The sequence below is a fragment of the Stenella coeruleoalba genome (assembly GCF_951394435.1).
Source record: "Stenella coeruleoalba genome assembly, chromosome: 9".
Classification (NCBI taxonomy): domain Eukaryota; kingdom Metazoa; phylum Chordata; class Mammalia; order Artiodactyla; family Delphinidae; genus Stenella; species Stenella coeruleoalba.
Genome location: NC_137155.1, coordinates 65,467,233 through 65,485,021, shown reverse-complemented (window position 1 = coordinate 65,485,021; position 17,789 = coordinate 65,467,233). Strand labels below are relative to the sequence as shown.

The 17,789-nt window shown below is 38.0% G+C and overlaps 1 protein-coding gene across 15 annotated transcripts in view; it reads right to left on the bottom strand.

Moving 5' to 3' along the window:
• DNAJB9 (DnaJ heat shock protein family (Hsp40) member B9) overlaps positions 1 to 17,789 on the bottom strand; it is a 714,883-nt gene that overhangs the window by 665,314 nt on the left and 31,780 nt on the right. For all 15 annotated transcript variants that reach the window (XR_013829608.1, XR_013829609.1, XR_013829610.1 and 12 more), the window contains exon 4: positions 10,177 to 10,294. The gene's annotated coding sequence lies outside the window, so the exon portion shown is untranslated. The remainder of the gene's footprint in view (positions 1 to 10,176; positions 10,295 to 17,789) is intronic.

Sequence of the window (17,789 nt, the reverse complement as noted above, 5' to 3'; positions counted from 1 at the left end):
CTTGAATTACAGTGTCTACAGTAGAGAACTTTTAACCATCTTAGGTAGGCTTTTCCATTTACACAGATGCCCTCGAGACAAAGGAGTTTCACTCAGGCACTTGCTAAAAAGAATAGAGGGGAAATTATTTTTCCTACTTTACAGTTTCTGGTGACCAGGATGCGACCTGCAGATGGGATCCTGGGAAAATTGCAGAAGCTGGCAAAGGGTGAGAATCCTCACCAAAGTCAGCTCCCCCAGATCTCTCTGTGGTGCCTGGTCAAAAGAGGAAGCTAAAATTTTACGTAGTTCCTTCTTTTCCAAATTTAGATTGGCAGGGGAAATCATTGATTACTGATCCTTTCTCTCCCAGGGGCAGCTATTGTCTTCCTGTCTCATTTTGTGTCCTGAGAGGTTGGCTTGGCAACCATGAGGTTGCAGGACCCCAAAATATGGACAGACAGAAATGTGAGTTGCACTCCATTTGCAGCTAGGGTCCTATCGACGTTCCCAGCTCTCAGGGGAATTGTCTTTCATTCTTTTGGTTATCTCTGGGAGTGGCTGTAGATCTTGGAAGGGTAGTATCTTTTGCACCCTCGTTGGGGACCCCTCTTGTGTCCATGGGGTTGTTCAATACTTCGGAATATTTACTGCTATTCAAGAGGTGTTTTGTTTTTTTGTTTTTTTGTTTTTTTTTTTTAAGTAGCTCTATGGTCAGAAGTTGATCTAATTGGAAGCTGACATTCAGAGCCTGATAGGAACTGTTTTGTAGACCTTCTCGCCTAATCTAAAATGAAACTATGTACCCAGAGGGAAAGAAAAACATTCTGAAGCCACTGTGGAAGGATTACTAAAACATTCCAAAGAATCACAGCTCTAAATCTAGAACATAGGAATCTTTTGATTTCCATCTTAGTTGGAAAATCTTCTCCCCAATATAAAAGAGGAAATTGAGGGTAATGTGGCTGGACGGCGGGGTCAGCATCTTGAAATTATTTAGGTTGCAACCCAATTCTTTCAGGAATTTTAAAAAATTGTACTTGTCTTACAACTGAGTCTTTACAAGAACAGAAATGCAGTTGTAGCAACAATTCAAAACCTACCTATCTTTTTACCAAACACCCAAACTTCCCTATTTATCTCAAAAGGCTTGCAGATGTTGTAAAAGATCTGAATTTAGGAAACAAAAGCCCTTTTTTGGAGAAACTTACAGCCTTTCCCTGTGCCTTTGAGATGTAAATGTTCTTCCTGGTCCTTAGGAACCCAGAGCCAGCTCTTGAAATGCAATAGGAGAGATAATTCTTATCAGAGAAAAAAAATTAAGCTATTTGGAAATGAAGTGAATAAAAAGTCTCAAGTTTTTTTCACAAATATTGGTAGTAAAAACTTTAGCCATCTGAGCAGGTAACCTTAACTTATTCTATCTGCCAGAAATACAACCAACCATTCTTTTATAAACTAGAGAGTTTTGCATTGTTGCACCTGTCTCATGGGTAAGATTTTAAAACAAAAACTATAAAATCAATGCATCTGTATATCTTTGTATGTATGTTATAGTTGTGTGAAATTTTTCTACCTCTGGATGATATTGCCAAAATTAATTTGTCAAGAGCTCTATTTAATTTACTTAAAGACAAACAAAAACTTACATAAATCAAGTATACTCTCAGAAATATAGAAACTAACCCAAATGTTTTTCAAGTTCACATGATCTAGGATAAAAGCTAAAGTTTATTGGTTTAATTACAACGGGCTTGTCTTTAGAGTTATAAGCATTAAATATAATTCTTTTATTCTACCTAGGTGTACTAAAAGTCAGATAAGCTCACGTTTTTTCTGTTACAGAATTTGCACCCAAGAAAGATGACTTAGATGATGGTTAGCTGTCTAATGTCTCATGAAATTTTCATGAATGGTCTAAACATTATTATTAAGAACAAGTAAATTAAATAGATGTAAGTAAGTTTATAAATAAACTTTTCAACAATAATTATGCGTTATGTCTACTTAAAAATAATTTCCAAAATCTTTTTGGTAATTTGAAACCTTAAAGTTATACTGAGATAAGTTGAATGATATATATTCATTGACTATCTAGATTATTTCCAAGTAAGATAAAATACTGAAATGTTAATTGCTGAACATAGGTTTATCTACTTTTGGCTTCCTTTTACAGATGAAGTAAAGATATATTGGTCTATTAGTAAACATGTTTTGCGCCACATTGAAAAATTTACTATGAGGAAGAATATACTTCTAGAAGTTGTAAAATATATTTATAAACTTGCCAATCTACAGAATGCTAGTGTAACAAACAGTTAATATTACTTACTTCTTAGTTTCCACTAGAAATAAAGGATTCTAAGATTTAAGAAATCTAATCAATGTGTTTAATTAAAACTACTTAGAAATAATAATGGTGAAAGGAAACAACTATGTATGAAAAGTAGGTAAGGAAAGTAACATGACTGGTTGTTCCAAAATGACAAAGAGAAGAACCATAGGACAAAACCTGAATGGATATCACAGTGAGAAGGCCGCACACCACAACAAAGAGTAGCCCCAACTCGCCACAAACTAGAGAGAGCCCACACGCAGCAACGAAGACTCAACGCAGCCAAAAATAAATAAATAAAATAAATAAATGTATTTAAAACAATTTATTGTAGGAGTATGGAAAAGGAGTATTGGAAAAGGAATTTTATGAGTGATCAAACGAACTAAAATTGGAATGGATTTATTTAAGTTTTTAAAGAATAAGTTTTAATAGCAAAAGTACACTGGTGTAAAATTTGAATTTGGTTTTCTCTGTCAAAAGGACAAAGTTTTATTGGACTATTGGTCTGATCTTGATAAGAGATTGTGAAAGTTGTTTTTTTTTCCACGTAATCTACTTGGAAAGCAAAGGTTTTGTGTCTTACCAAAATAATTTATTGTGCTTCATGTTGTCTTTATCAGCCCAGTCTTCTGAATATTAAAAGAATTAAGTTTTGTTCACAAATATGTAACCTTCTGTATTTGCCTTCAAAGTCTTTTATTACCACTTTGGTTAAATAAATAATTTAGTATTATTTTATAATCTTACATCCAACATAGTCAAATGTCCAAACCTTTTGACATTTGACAACTTCCCAAAATCAAATTCTAAATGGAGTCTTTTTTACCTCAGAGCAACTTTGAGATTTTCCAGAAGACCTCTGAAAAACCTCAAAGAATTTGTCTCTCACCTTGTAAAAGAGAGATGTTAAGCTAATGAGATTGATTTTGTATGTTAAATTACATGGGAGCACTGTCAAGTAAGAAGTGATGATAATCCTCCTTATGTTATCTGTATAGGGATATATGTTGTTGACATAGCTATTTCAGAAATTGTCTAAAGTCTTTAGAAATTTGTCAATACTGTCATTGTCCAATTATTATCTAAAATTATTATATGCCACAAAAATAACTAAATTTCCTTGTCAAATGAACTCTCATCAGATCTTCAACCATGGCCATTTTTTAGCCTTTTTTCATTTACATATAGTTACTGTTTTACTCTGATGTATTTTGAGGTACCTAATCTTCAGAGAGATTCATAGAACGGACTTTGACAAATATTCTAGAACTGGGTAAGAATTGGGTAAAACTGAACTGGGTAAGAATTTCCATTAGGAAAAACTGGCTTCAAGCAGAATAATATTAATAATATGGGACTGAATAAACTGATGAGGATGATTATGAATTTTTTACAACTTTTGCTTTGAAACATTACTGGTTTCCTTAATGTTTTGTTTTTCCAGATTTAAGGAAAACTTTTTCTTTTTTCTCTTAAGATATCTATGACTTACAGTAATTTTATAAAGTACACCTCTGTAAACAGAACTGAAATATTTAATTTTTCTCCCTACCTAATCCCTCCAGAATACAGAAATTTATTGAGTATTTTTCTTTTCATAGCAATATAGTTGTTTGCATAACTTCAATAAGGATCTGGTCTCCTTGTAACAAGACATGATTGGAAACATTGGTTATATTACCAAGGCTTTGACTGGAATATCATATTTGAGAATTCCATAAAATCAGATATGACCAAACAGTTTTAAGGAACTAAGGTTGACTTTAAGGAGCCAATAGAACTTACGAAAAATTCCAGCAAAGCAGATTTAAAATGAGTATATATGGTCAATCACTATCCTTGCTACATTTACATAAATAAGCAGGCCAAATTTAATGAGACTAGACTTATTTTGCAAACAAATTAGTCTTGCTGTGATTATCTTTGATAGAAATGAGGGTGTTCGTAAAAAAAAAAAAATTATGTTTCAGTAGAAAATTATAACACAGCCTTGTGGATATCAGATTCTAGTTCCATTTATTGTCTTTGAGGTTTTGTTATATATCTATAAACCAAACTAGATCCTGAATTCTTCTAGTATCCTCAATTATCTGGCTACAACTCTCCAGACTAACATTTCCAATTTTCTCCCACCCTTTTTGAATTGGAATCACTAAGAACAAAGACTGCCCTTTAACCTCCCTGGCAGGGACCATACCAGGTACCCCTCACTGTCCAGAAGGGAGCCAAACTTCAGGGACTTGAACCTTGGGTCCACATCCCCCAATTAAAATGGGCTCCTCTAGACTCCTGGAACTGCACACTAGCTGGAGATCTAAAATTAAAATCGTCTAGGGAGGTTCCTCCCCAGAAGCAGATGGCATTCTCAGGTAGACAGCTCTCCCAAACTCAGAGATCAAGATCTTCATCTCCAATATAAAACTTTATTCCTTTGCTTTTTCACTACTTGGTTTTTCTCTCTGTTAGTGCACGGGAAGACAGAGCTCCTTAGCTTTGGCAAATGTTGCTTAATTTACTGCTAAGCCCATAGCTGAACGAAAGTGCCTATATTTTCTTGCTAAGGTGGTTTTAGATAATAGGATTGCTTTAGATTACTTCTTGGCTGAACAAAGAGGAGTCTGTGCCATAGCAAATACTTTCTGCTCTACCTGGATCAACACCTGTGGTATTGTAGCAAAGAGAGGAAATAAACAAATAAACCGCTTGGCTAAAACAGACTGTTGCCCCTTCAGGTATATTCTTTGATTTATTTGATACCAACTGGTTTGGTTCACAGGGGCCCTGGCTAAGGAGTATACATCATTCTCTTGGTATTATCTTCCTAGTAGCTATCATTGTAGTCTCCCTGGTGCACTATGCTCTCTCAAAAGTCTTAAATGCATGTCCACAGCCACCAGTAGTACACTAGATGGTCTCACAATGCTTGGAGAAACAGAAACAAGATGAACAGCAGAAACAACCTCTTCCACAGATCTGACATCGTAACCTATGAGTTTCACAATGAGACAAGAACAACTTAACTCTGATGGTGACTGAGAGTAGCGCTAATACTAAATTTTTGGTCAATATCTCATGTATCAGAGGATGACCAAAATGGGGGAATTGTTAAATTAATTCAATACGGAGGCCATTTCTCCCTCTTCCCTAGAAAAGTATCTCCCTGAGCTCCTAACCGCTTTCGGTTTGGCACTGCCCAATTCCAATTGACTTTTTTGCTCAAATAAACTCTTAAAATTTTGAAAAATAAATAAAGTAAAAAGGCAAAACAGGTCATAAGGTCATAAACTAACCTTGAAGCAATTCTGATAGAGGGGTTTTAAAAACATTTTGAAAAATATTTTTTCAAATTTGTTTATAGCTTCCCAAGGTAATTCCTTAAAATAGCAACCCTAAACTGAATGACTGCTTCTATATTCATTAAAAAAAAATCACATTTATTCTCATCTGTTTTATATAATTAAAATTAATTCTAGTTTCGGATACCAATTTAGATATTCGAATCACCATTGATGCTTGATATGTAATAAACCAAAGCTGAAAATTATTGCTTGTATCTGCTAATCCCAAGAAATACTTTTCAGCTTTGGTTTATTTAGCAGATGCAAACTGGTATACATAGAATGGATAAACAACAAGGTGCTACTTATAGCACAGGGAACTATGTTCAATACCTGTGATAAACCATAATGGAAAAGAAAATGACAAAGTGTGTATATACATGCATAACTGAGTCACTCTGCTGTACAGCAGTAATTAACACAACATTGTAATTCAATTATACTTCAATAAAAAATAAATTTTAAAAAAATCTACAAAAAAAAAGTCATTTCTTGTTATGTACATTCTTCAGGGTTTATATAACAAGGAATAAGGTTGTATATATTACACATATGATACTCTTGATGATGGTTACATAAAGGGCAGATTTCCATAGTCAGAATGAAGAACAGATTTGAGTTTCACATCTTGACATTAAGGATAAAATACATAAACTGGTTAAAAATCTTTTGGTTTCAGTGTGACTAAATAATATGCTTGCATCAACATTTATTCACTTTGTTGTGAATTCTTGGCCTCAGTGTACATTATCAGAAACATGAGACATGCTCCTCAGTTTTCTTATTTCTCAAAGTAAGAGGTTTTATTCCCAGTACTGACTGCCATAACTGTCTCAAAGAAAACAATATGCCCTCAGCCACAAAGATAAATTATAGAAGAACTAAAAAAAAAAAAAAAAAAAAGTTAGGTTTACTGATTTAAGAGGCACTTGGTGAGCTTTCAGACCTCAATTAAGGCTGTGATTTGAGAAAAAGAAAATGAATTTTCCAAGCAATTAGGTGGTAATAGATCTAATGGCTTTGGGGGAAAGAAACGGGTATATTTAACTTTGACAAGTGGCTGCTGTGCATGTGTTATATAACCTCTTTTGATAAGTATTTTTGCTCCAAATACCTTTTTTAATTACCTGAAAATGCCTTTGCAGGGAATTATAAAGAATAAAAACCACAAAGGAGACAGGCATTCTGCCCTACTGAGTCAACAGCATTCACTTTTCTAAAAACATCTCACATTAATTTCATAATACTCACTTTAAAAGGTCCAAAAATATGTGCTTACCAATAAACCATATGGTCTCAGAAGGATATTTTACAAGAAAATGTGTCAGCTTTCATAAACTTCCACAGGGGACCCTTTTCCTTTTGAAAGAAGAAAATCTGACATTGAAAACACAGTGGAATTTGAGCATGAAAGAGACTTTTTAGCACCATGAGAATGCAATAGAATCCAACAAAATCAGTACACTTTATATTAAAGTAAGGCCCTGTGTTCAGTTCATTCGTGGGACAAAAGAACAAACCATTGGTTACAGTGATGTAGTACAGGTATTCAAATTAATGGAGATTGAAGTTCCTCATTTACTTATTGTTAAAGGACAAGCTAAAATCGATTCATCTGAAAACAGAGCCACATTGCTATACCTTATTCCTTAGGTAAAAATCTTTCTTTAAGCTTTTTTTCTCACAGTGTGCAATGTTCTTCATTATTTAACCCTACTTTTTTCCGTGCCAATTCTCTAGAGTGCCAAAATGTGTCCTACAAATCTTCACAAGGAGGAAATCCTCCATCCACTAGTTCTGTATGAGCAGAAAATAAATTCTCTGAGCTTTGTTGCCTGCCTCTTCCAGACGCCAGAAGCCTGACCTCTCTAACCTACAGAATAGCAAAATGAGTTGGCTTTAGGGTACAGAAAATATTTCAAGCTAATCAACTGAATGAGGTTTCTCTAAAAGAAGGCATAAAATTAAAACACATAATGGTTACACCTAAAACTTGGCTGGAGACAAAAGAAGTTTAATGTCTTCTTTGCTGGGGTTGGAATAATTGTTCACAAAATAGGAATGCTGAGGTCATACAACCAATTAATCAATGAGTAATCAGTGGGACAATAGCCAACTCATTCAGTCACTTTAACCACATTGATAATGAATATTGATTTCTAAAATCAAATCTTTCAGGAGTTGATCATCTGTTTACTCAGATGACAAAACCAATGGGTCAGTTCCACTGCCTATCTGGCCCCTTATGTGGTAAAATCTGAAGAGTGCTTGCTGTTGTCTGAGGTTGAAGCATAATGATATTGGTGCTAACAGAAAAGCAGAAGCTCTCCTAACCCCAGGAGCCCTAACCCCAAAAGAGGAAGCAAGGGGACTATAAGAGAAGCAGAGGATACATCCAGCTCAAGAAAAGCTGGGACAGGACATCAGTGCCACAGAATTGGGCAGGAGAAAGCAGCACAGGTCATGTGGCCAAAGTAACACAGGGTCGAGCTAAAAGCGCTAACACCTAATTAGTCATAACTACAACTGCCATATGTTGAGCACAAATATTTGCCAGGAATTGTGTTTATCTCAGCAAATCTTGACAGCAGGTTTTGATAGTTTCTATCTCCCTGTTAGGGAGAGGGAAACTGAGACTCAGAAAGCCAGTGGTGGAATCGGAAACAAATCCAGGCAATATAACTTCACGGCCCATGCTTTTGCCAGAAGCCCTCGGGAGCACTGGCTGAAGTGAGGAAATGGCAAACATGAGCAGGGAAACCGAAATGAATCAGCCAAACATCAAGAGAGGGGCAAAAGGAGTCAGTGGACAAATGTTTAAGAGGTTGAGCCCCACAGCCAGGACCAGCAGGTAGGTGTGTGATGCTGCTTTGGAAGCCTGTGCTCAGCCTCATCCAGCAGCTGTGACCTGTCCCTCTTTAATCACTTGTAATTACAAACCACCATCAGACAGGGATGACTAGAAATAGGCATCTTGGTAAGCGTGGATCATTCAAGAACACATTCTGCAGGTCAAATAGAACTCTCATTTCTCCTCATTAAAAAAAAAAAATTATCGAAAACCTTGCTTTGACAAGAGCGTACCAACATGGGGAATATCACGTCTTCATCGGAGGTCTCAAAACATTTCATAAACACTCTTACAGTGGCCCTCACAGAAGAATCCTTTTTATTCAGTGCCCTGAAGCTAGGGTTGGAATATTAGAGAAGAATCCAGTATCTTCCTACGACCCTTCAGGGTATCTTGTACTTTCACCTAGGCTAGAGAGAAGACAGTGATGATTTCGAAATTGGAATCCCACAGCTTGTTTTGCAGGGATTACACATACTTCTAGAACCTCCGAAGGATGTGTTGCTTACTGTGGATCAAGGAATCAGTGGCAGAGTGTATGGGGCCTAGCAGATTAATAGCATTGCCTGCATTGATTTGTTAAGCAACTAGAACATGTGCCTTATGAAGTCCTATACCCATTACGCCATGCTGGTAAATAGCCAGCTTTAATCTTCAGTATATTTAAATTGTTGCCATTGTATTATATTGTCCTCAGTGGATCCATGCATTTCTGCTTATAATTCTTCTATTTCTACAAGTGTGGTCTGTAAAGAAATAGATCTGAGCAGTAAAACCCACAATATGGAATTGATTCTCTTTACTAAATATATTTATGGCACTTTATATTTACAAAGGATTTTGTTGTTGCTGCTGCTGGTTGCATTTTCAATGGATCTATTTAGGTAAGTGTGGCTATTTTCATCTTACTCTGGAAGGCTAAAGATCACGTTGCTACAATCTACCCACTAAACCGGAGACCAAAACAATAGAAGTCTGCTGATACCCATCACAATGTTAGGCTCATTTTTTCTTTCACTGAGGCAAAAGGTAAAGAAATATAGACAATTAACAATTTCCATTTAACTAATGACTATAGATATATAGGCTGAATGATTCAGACCAAACACTTCCCTAATTCTCATTTTATATCAGTACTAGTATTTCTGGCAAGAATTACTCATTAAATAGCATATGTACTGATATTTTAACTTGTCTTCAGTCATGAAGGTTTGGGTACACACATGGTATAGAACAAGCACTGTAATTAGCTCTAGGGGGCTCTAAGGGCAAGCACAGAACAAAAGGCCCAGCCCACTTCAAGTGACTTCAAGTGTGCCCAGAAAGACACAACATACACACACAAAGTGTCGTGAGAAACCAACATACCCAAAGATGTGGGGCAATATTCATGTCAAACCCTAATAAATATATCCAACTGCAGGGCTGAGAAAACTTACTGAGCCACAGTCAACAGCCACCTGGTTTCAAACAATACTGAGCCAAACCAAATTCCAGCATAACGAACAAATAGGTAACATTCTTTACTTTGCTGCAATAGTATATGATAGCATAAACTGAGTGAATACATGTTAAAATAATGGTCTCAAAGTGTGGTCCCAGACCCACAGCATCAGCACTACCTGGCACTTGTTAGAAGTACATATTCTCAGGCCCCTTCCCAGACTTACCAAACCAGGAACTCTGAGGGAAGAAGCCTACAATCTGTTGGCAGAACTTTTCCAGGGGATTCTGATGCACACGAAAGAGAAGTCATCCGCTTCAGGTCCAATGAGATCAGGAATGTTTCTTGAAGGAAAAGAACATTTAATCAGACTTGACAAGAATTAGGTTTGCCTGAACTACAAGCAAGACCAGAAAAACAGATTAAATATTTACCTTTTCAAAGAAGTTTAGGCTCTGTTTAAATGCTAAACCTTATCATGCAACTACTTTGGCGGATCTATTGAATATTTTCCACTGATGTTGCAGCCTCAAAAATATACACTTCCCACCCAGCTATCTTAAAAAAAAATTGATAATCCCCCCAAAATACTTGAGAATATACATGCTATCATTTAAGATGAAATGTGAAGTATTTCCCTTCACTGATAATTGTTATTTCTTTTCTTTGTCCATTTCATAAACCGTATGTTTAGCTCAAAGATGAAATCTGTAGAAAATTTACAAACTATAAAGAGGCTGAAATTAATGTGAATACGAATCCACAAAGATTACTAAATTCTAGTCAAGATTTTTTTTTAAAGTTCTTATTTTTTTTGCTACAGATTACAGTTTTTCTTAATACAAATACGCTACATTTTTCATTAGGCTCCATTGCATAACAATCTTAGTGCTCTACTTCCTCCTTGTGGTGAAAATTAGAATTTTACTATTTTTGAAATCTAAAGGTTGACAGTGAACAACAGCAAAGGCTTATTTATACCCAGTATCAAGTTTAAACAGAAATTGACAGATTCAATCATCTCATTGTTTCTGAATACCATCCAAATGCCTATCTTTTTGAAAAACCTAATAGTTGGTAGGATTTGTTCTTTTTCTTATCTAGATGCAGACGAAAACAACTGATGGGAGTAGCCAGTCAATAAATTTTTTCAAACAACATTCAACTGTTAAGTTTTTTTAGAGTGCCCGAAAAAAGAAATTCAATACATCAGAATAATGTGATTGTTACTGCTAAAAATAAAGTCGCTAAAACTACACAGAGAATTTGTGGCGGGCTTCTCACCATTTATTTTGTAAATACTGTGCTACTTAATGGATAACTATCACTAGAAGAAAAAAAAAAGCCCAGTTTGATCAAAATTTCATTGTAAAATCTAAAATTTGCAGCTCTAGAGTTCACTGCTCAGTGGTGCCAGATTGTGTCACCACAGCAACACATTTCAGTCACCCATGAGGATGTACTTGGGTTGAATTACTGGGGTTATAAGTGTGGTATCAAGACTGACAACTTAAAAATACAAAACCCCTGGGCTTCCCTGGTAGCGCAGTGGTTGAGAGTCCGCCTGCCGATGCAGGGGACATGGGTTCGTGCCCGGGTCCGGGAAGATCCCACATGCCGTGGAGCGGCTGGGCCCGTGAGCCATGGCTGCTGAGCCTGCGCGTCCGGAGCCTATGCTCCGCGACGGGAGAGGCCACAACAGTGAGAGGCCCGCGTACAGCAAAAAAAAAAAAAAAAAAAAAAAAAATACAAAACCCCTCGAAAGTAAAAAAAAAAAAAAAGGAGAAATGACAATTTCAACACCTAACTACGTTTGCATCCATAATAGGTCAAGTTCTCAACTCCTATACGGTGTCTGTGTGATAATCTCAGGAACATTGATTATGTGGCCAAATGATGCCGTGCTAGAACCATGTAGGGGTTTCATTAATGAGATGAACTGATTCAACCTCAGTCCAGACAAAACCTGAGAGAAACAACAATGGACTACACTTTCAAGGAATTCTAGTTGCCTCCATCTTTGCTATATTCAGGATGCTGAGCTAATGAGATACTGAGAAATCTTCTTGTCCTTCAAGGACCAGCTCAAATGACAGAGTGTCTCTAAAACTAGACAGAATTAGTTCTTCCTCTTCAATGATACAATAGCAATCTATTCCTATAGCTAAGAATGCACTTCACACATTGTTTTAAAACTATCGTGTGCCCATCTGTCTTCCTCGCTAGACTGTGCACTCTCTAAGGAGAGAAACCACAACTTAATCATGTAGAATCACTAACATCTAGCATAGTGTCTGGCAAATAGTAGACACTCAATAAATGTTTGCTAAATGAATTGAATAAATAAGGGCGGATGGTGTTATACAAAGGAGTTGAAAGTATAATCATTGCCCTCGATTAGTTTATGGTTTATCTGCGTAGGCTCTCTAAGTGTATATTGACCGGTTTGGTCTTTGTATGATGATAAAAAGTGTGATCTCTCCTGGGGTTAAGGAGAGCTAAGAGAGGAGAGAATTTTGTTAGCTAAATGCCATTCAAACCAGCTTTTTCAGCTTTTCTTCCACTAGCCCTTCCCTTAAAGCACAGAACTTGTTTGCAGCCAAAGGAAACTGGGCCCCTTTTCTTGATCAGTGTTATTTCCCTCTCTCCACAATAGCTGTATGGCCCCACACTAAGGTTGCACATGTTCAGAATCAGGAAATGGTCAATAAAGTACACTTTCAAAGATATGAAGAAGACCCCCATTGTCCAATAATATTTTCCCCCTACTATGTTAACTAAATCCCACCAAAAGAGTTGATTCCATTGTGCTACAAATTGCTCTACCATTTAAAAATGCACTTTCCCCTTGGAAGAGCAGTCCACCCAGTTCTTAGCACCTTGGTGTGTGTTGGTGTTTATTAAACTACCTTTTGTCTGCTCTGACAAGACCTGAGAAAGAGAAGCAGGATTATGGGTACTTAATAAGGGAAGTGAAGTGCTGAGGGGTGAGAATGAACATAAATGCTCTGACAGTGAAGTGAGGAAGCCCTACCATTCCAGACCCCTGCATTCCTGGGGCTGCTCAGGGACCCATGAAGGTGGCCTTCCTGTATACTTGTTACTATTATCTATCCACCCACAGTTTATGACTACTATGCTTCCCCTTCAAAGTGACAGCTAATTAATTTGAGAAAAATCATTCCTGGGAGTACTATGAACCCTCAGAATCTTCTTCCTTCCCAAGTAACATATGCCAGCCTACATGATGTGGACAGGCTGTGCCTAAACCAAAACTAAATGTCATTCCCAGCAAGATGAGTTGAAAGCCCTCATCACCTAGCCTTGGGGCAGAGTAGCCTGACAACAAGAGAGCAGCCAGCTAAAAGCACACAGACACAGAGTAAGGTGCAGAGGGGCAGCTTCACACCACCCTGCTTCCTCCATGAACTAGCAAAGCAGGCATCCAGCACAGCCGGGAAGACAGTGATAAGACACCATGCCCTGAACATCAGCAGATGGTAATTCAGTCCTTAAAACTATGCTCTGGGCCAGAGCTTAAATAATGCTAACAACTCTTTATGATCAGTTACATAGATTTTTAAAGCAAGAGGTAGACATCCTCTTTCAGACAGGGTGCCAAGAACAGCCTGAAACACACTGAAAAGGAGTCACCCTGGGCGGATCACCAGATCCAAAACAAGAAGGTCTTAGAATCTAGTGGACATTTGTTGTCATTATTGTTGTCGTTGTTATTATCATTGTTTGGCTAAACGAGATTCATTCCCTCTTTCTACTGTTATCCTAATTGCCTTTAGAGGAATGACTTCTTCACCTCTCTGTGAAGTCTTAGTGGAACTGTACCTTACCCTAAGCAGAGATTTGGCACAAAGTCATGGAGTGTGACCCTCTCTCTCTGGACTTTGCACTTTGAGAAGAGTGATTTTTTTTTTAGTTTAAAAAAATAAAGTTTGGGTCACATTCATTCCAGAAGCAGGGCCTGTAAAAGATGGTCAGATAGTTTCCACTGTCTAGAGACCTACTAGACTGCCCTGGTTTCCGTTTTCACTCTGGGATTGTGTAGAAGCCATCACATGTCTAAGCCTATACATTCTGTGATGAATCCCTCCAATAAATTCTCTCATTCTCTCTCTTTCTCTCTCTCCCCCTCTCTCTCTCTGTATACGTATATATATATATATGCATATATATAATAAACCTTTATATATGCTGCATAATATATACGTATATAACTAATGAATCTAGGTATTCTTTTTTTTAAATACATCTTTATTGGAGCAAAATTGCTTCACAATGCTGTATTAGTTTCTGTTGTACAACAAAGTGAATCAGCCATATGCATACATATATCCCCATATACCCTCCCTCTTGCGTCTCCCTCCCACCCTCCCTATCCCACCCCTCTAGGTCGTCGCAAAGCACCGAGCTGATCTCCCTGTGCTGTGCTGCTGCTAATCTAGGTATTCTTATACTAGAAAACCTATGCCAGGTAGCTCATTTGACTGATTAAAGACACCTGTAGTAGGCAGACCCGGGCACACAATTCTGTCTTAGAGCTTATTTTTCTCTGGATATGCCACACGCTACATTTTAATTCTATCAGCTTATTTCCAGCCTCTCATTCTGGATGATCTCTGAGTGAGCCAGGAGACATGAAACAAGCATACAATGTTGAGCATAATCCTTTTGATCTCATCACTTGAACCTACTGAACTGAGAATTCAATCTCAGTCTCTTAAAAGGTGAAAGGTATTTCTCAGATGAAGTAAAAGAATCAATAAGTGGTACCAAACCTGTAGTCTATCTAATCTCCAACTCTCCCAGTCCCATGGAAAATTATCCTTGGGATTGGGACACTCTGGCTCAGGGTGGATGTGGCTGGCAGCAGATTCACACTAAAACAAGTCTTTTTGGACCATCACTGGGCTGGGTCACCACTAAGGCTCCCATGCTAGAATTGAAGAGGCAAGTCCAGTCAGTTCCTACACACCTTAGTCAGTGTGGATTGCCATAACAAAGTACCACAGACTGCGTGGCTTGACTTATAAACAACAGAAACTTGTTTCTCACAGTTCTGGAGGTTGGAAGCCCCAGATCAGGGTGCCAGTATGGATGGGTTCTAGTGAGAGCTCTTGTCCAGGCTGCAGACTGCCAACTACTCATTGTATCCTCACGTGGCTAAAAGAGAACAAGAGCCTCTCTTATAAGGACACTCACCCCATTTATGAGGGCTCATGACCTAATTACCTCCCAAAGACTCCACCTCATTATGCTACTACACTGAGGCTTAGGATTTCAACATACGAACTTGGGGGAACACAAACATTCAGTCCACTGCAATGACCCAAACACAGCAGTTCCCAGTTGGAGCTCAGACTCTGTTTTCTGGTCCATCTGCTCCATCCTTCTCAAAAGCAGGGTTCATTTCCATTGACTTGTTTACTCCTAAGCCCCACGCAGAGAAATGAGAGCTTAGTAATTATGAGCAAAAATTAATTTTCTCACAGTTCTTGAGGCTAGAACTTCAAGATCAAGGTGCCATCAGGATTGGTTTCTGGTTGGGCCTGTCTTCCTGGCTTTGGGGGGCACAATTCAGTCCATAACAGGTGGACCTAACAAAGTACCACAGATTGGAAGGCTTAAACCACAGAAATTTATTTTCTCACAATTCAGATTGGTTTCTTCTTACTTGACGTATAAATGGCCATCTTCTCTCTGTGACTTCACATGGTCTTTCTTCTGTACATGTTTGTGTCTAAATTTCCTCTTATGAGGAAACCAATCATATTGGGCTAGGGCCCACCCTAATTACCTCATTTTAACTTAATCACCTCTTTAAAGATTCTGTCTCCAAACATAGTCACAGTCTGAGGTACTGGGGGTTAGGATGCCAACGTACCAATTTTCATGGGGCACAATTCAGCCCATAACAGTAAAATAATAAGTCAAGAGACTTGGTAAATGTTAAGAATAGGAAAGATGGTGAGAGATTAAAGAGCAACACTTATCAAGGCTGTGTCACAACTCTGACTCTGAGGTTCACAGGTGCCAAAGCAGGGAAGGGAACTTGGTCAGTTACAAGACACTCACCATGCTTTGCACATGGATTTGAGTGATGCTATTTCAGAGGCAGTGTGCTTTTGTTGCCCAGTAAAAAGTCATGACTCTAATGCTGGGAGACTCAAGACAGGGAGGAAAACAGAATAGCATCATGGCAGCCCAGTGAGAAATGTATTCTTTGATAGTCACAATTTTATTGATTCCTTCAAAACACTGTCATGGGGGCAGCTATCTGTACTTCATGGTTCTGTGGGGACAAAGAGTGTTTGCAAAGAAACCAACGTTTCATAAATAACATATACTAATGTATGTTTTCAATCGAGTATGTTTCAAAAATTATATTACTTCAGTTGTTTTTAGTAACCTCCCAGAATTAACTAGTTTTAATTTCTCAACTGAATGACAAAATTCATGAGGGGTACTTAGATCTATAAAAGCTTTTCATAGTCTCTGGCATGTCCATGTCTCTCAAAGACCATCGCAGCTCAATGGGCCAAAGATGAAAAAGGTCCCGGTGCTGGAGCCACAGACTTTAACGTTTGACTCCGTGCCTTGGCAGACCACTTGGATCACCTTTGGGAGGGAACTGGATATTTGGGAGTGAGGAGACATGTAGGCATACAGGAGGATGAATGGTATAGCCTGGCCATAGATCATCAGCCTTTCCAGTCCTATTCAGAGATAAAGTTTATCTGACAAATTGAAGGGAATTATGGAGTAAGCCTCTTTTTCTACCCACACACAGAAGTTCTGTGTAGTGCTGAAAGATCATGAACAGCTTGCCTGGGTCTGAATCCCAGAATCACCGTTTATTAAATGTATGATTTAGGGATGTTTCATTAAGCTCTGCATCCTGGTTTCCCCATCTGATGAGGAGGAAGAAAACTGCACCTACTTCGGGGGGTTATAAGGATTTAGTTAAATATGTAAAGTGCTTACAACAATGCCTGGTATTTAGTAAATGCTATTATCCTTAAATAGTTTCTTAGGCTCTGAAAATTATAGGTTGGTATAATCAAATTTTTGTTAAATTGTTTAACTAGAAATGATAGAATCAGAACAGTTTCAGCCACACGTGCGTATTTACACGACCCCAAATGTACTCAACACCGTGATCAAGGTTCATTTAGTCAGCTATGTAATGAAGATCTCATTATGTTAGTAAAGAGGGACATGAGTTCCTTTGTCAATGCTTCATAAAGACACACCTTTGCAGAACTTCCCTGGTGGCGTAGTGGTTAAGAATCTGCCTGCCAATGCAGGGGACGTGGGTTCGAGTCCTGGTCCAGGAAGATCCCACATGCCGCGGAGCAACTAAGCCTGTGCGCCACAACTACTGAGACCATGTGCCGCAACTACTGAAGCCCGTGCACCTAGAGCCTGAGCTCCGAAACAAGAGAAGCCACCACAGTGAGAATCTCACGCATCACAACAAAGAGAAGCCCCTGCTTGCCACAACTAGAGAAAGCCCAAGCGCAGCAACGAAGACCCAACAACGAAGACCCAACACATCCAAAAATAAGTAAATTTATTAAAAAAAAAAAAAAAGACACCTCTTCATTAAAAACCCCAAGAGAACTCTCACCGTTTGGAGCTGTTGAAATACTACCTTACAATTCTGATAGGATTTGCAATCAGCTTTCACTCCACATCCAGGCTTTACACAGTTCTTCTCCAACTAGGTATCCTTATTTAAGATTTTTTTTTTCCCGGGTGGTGTGTTTGCATTCACTTTTCTCAGTTGTATCCTGTACTTCCTTTTTTTTTTTTTTTTTCTCA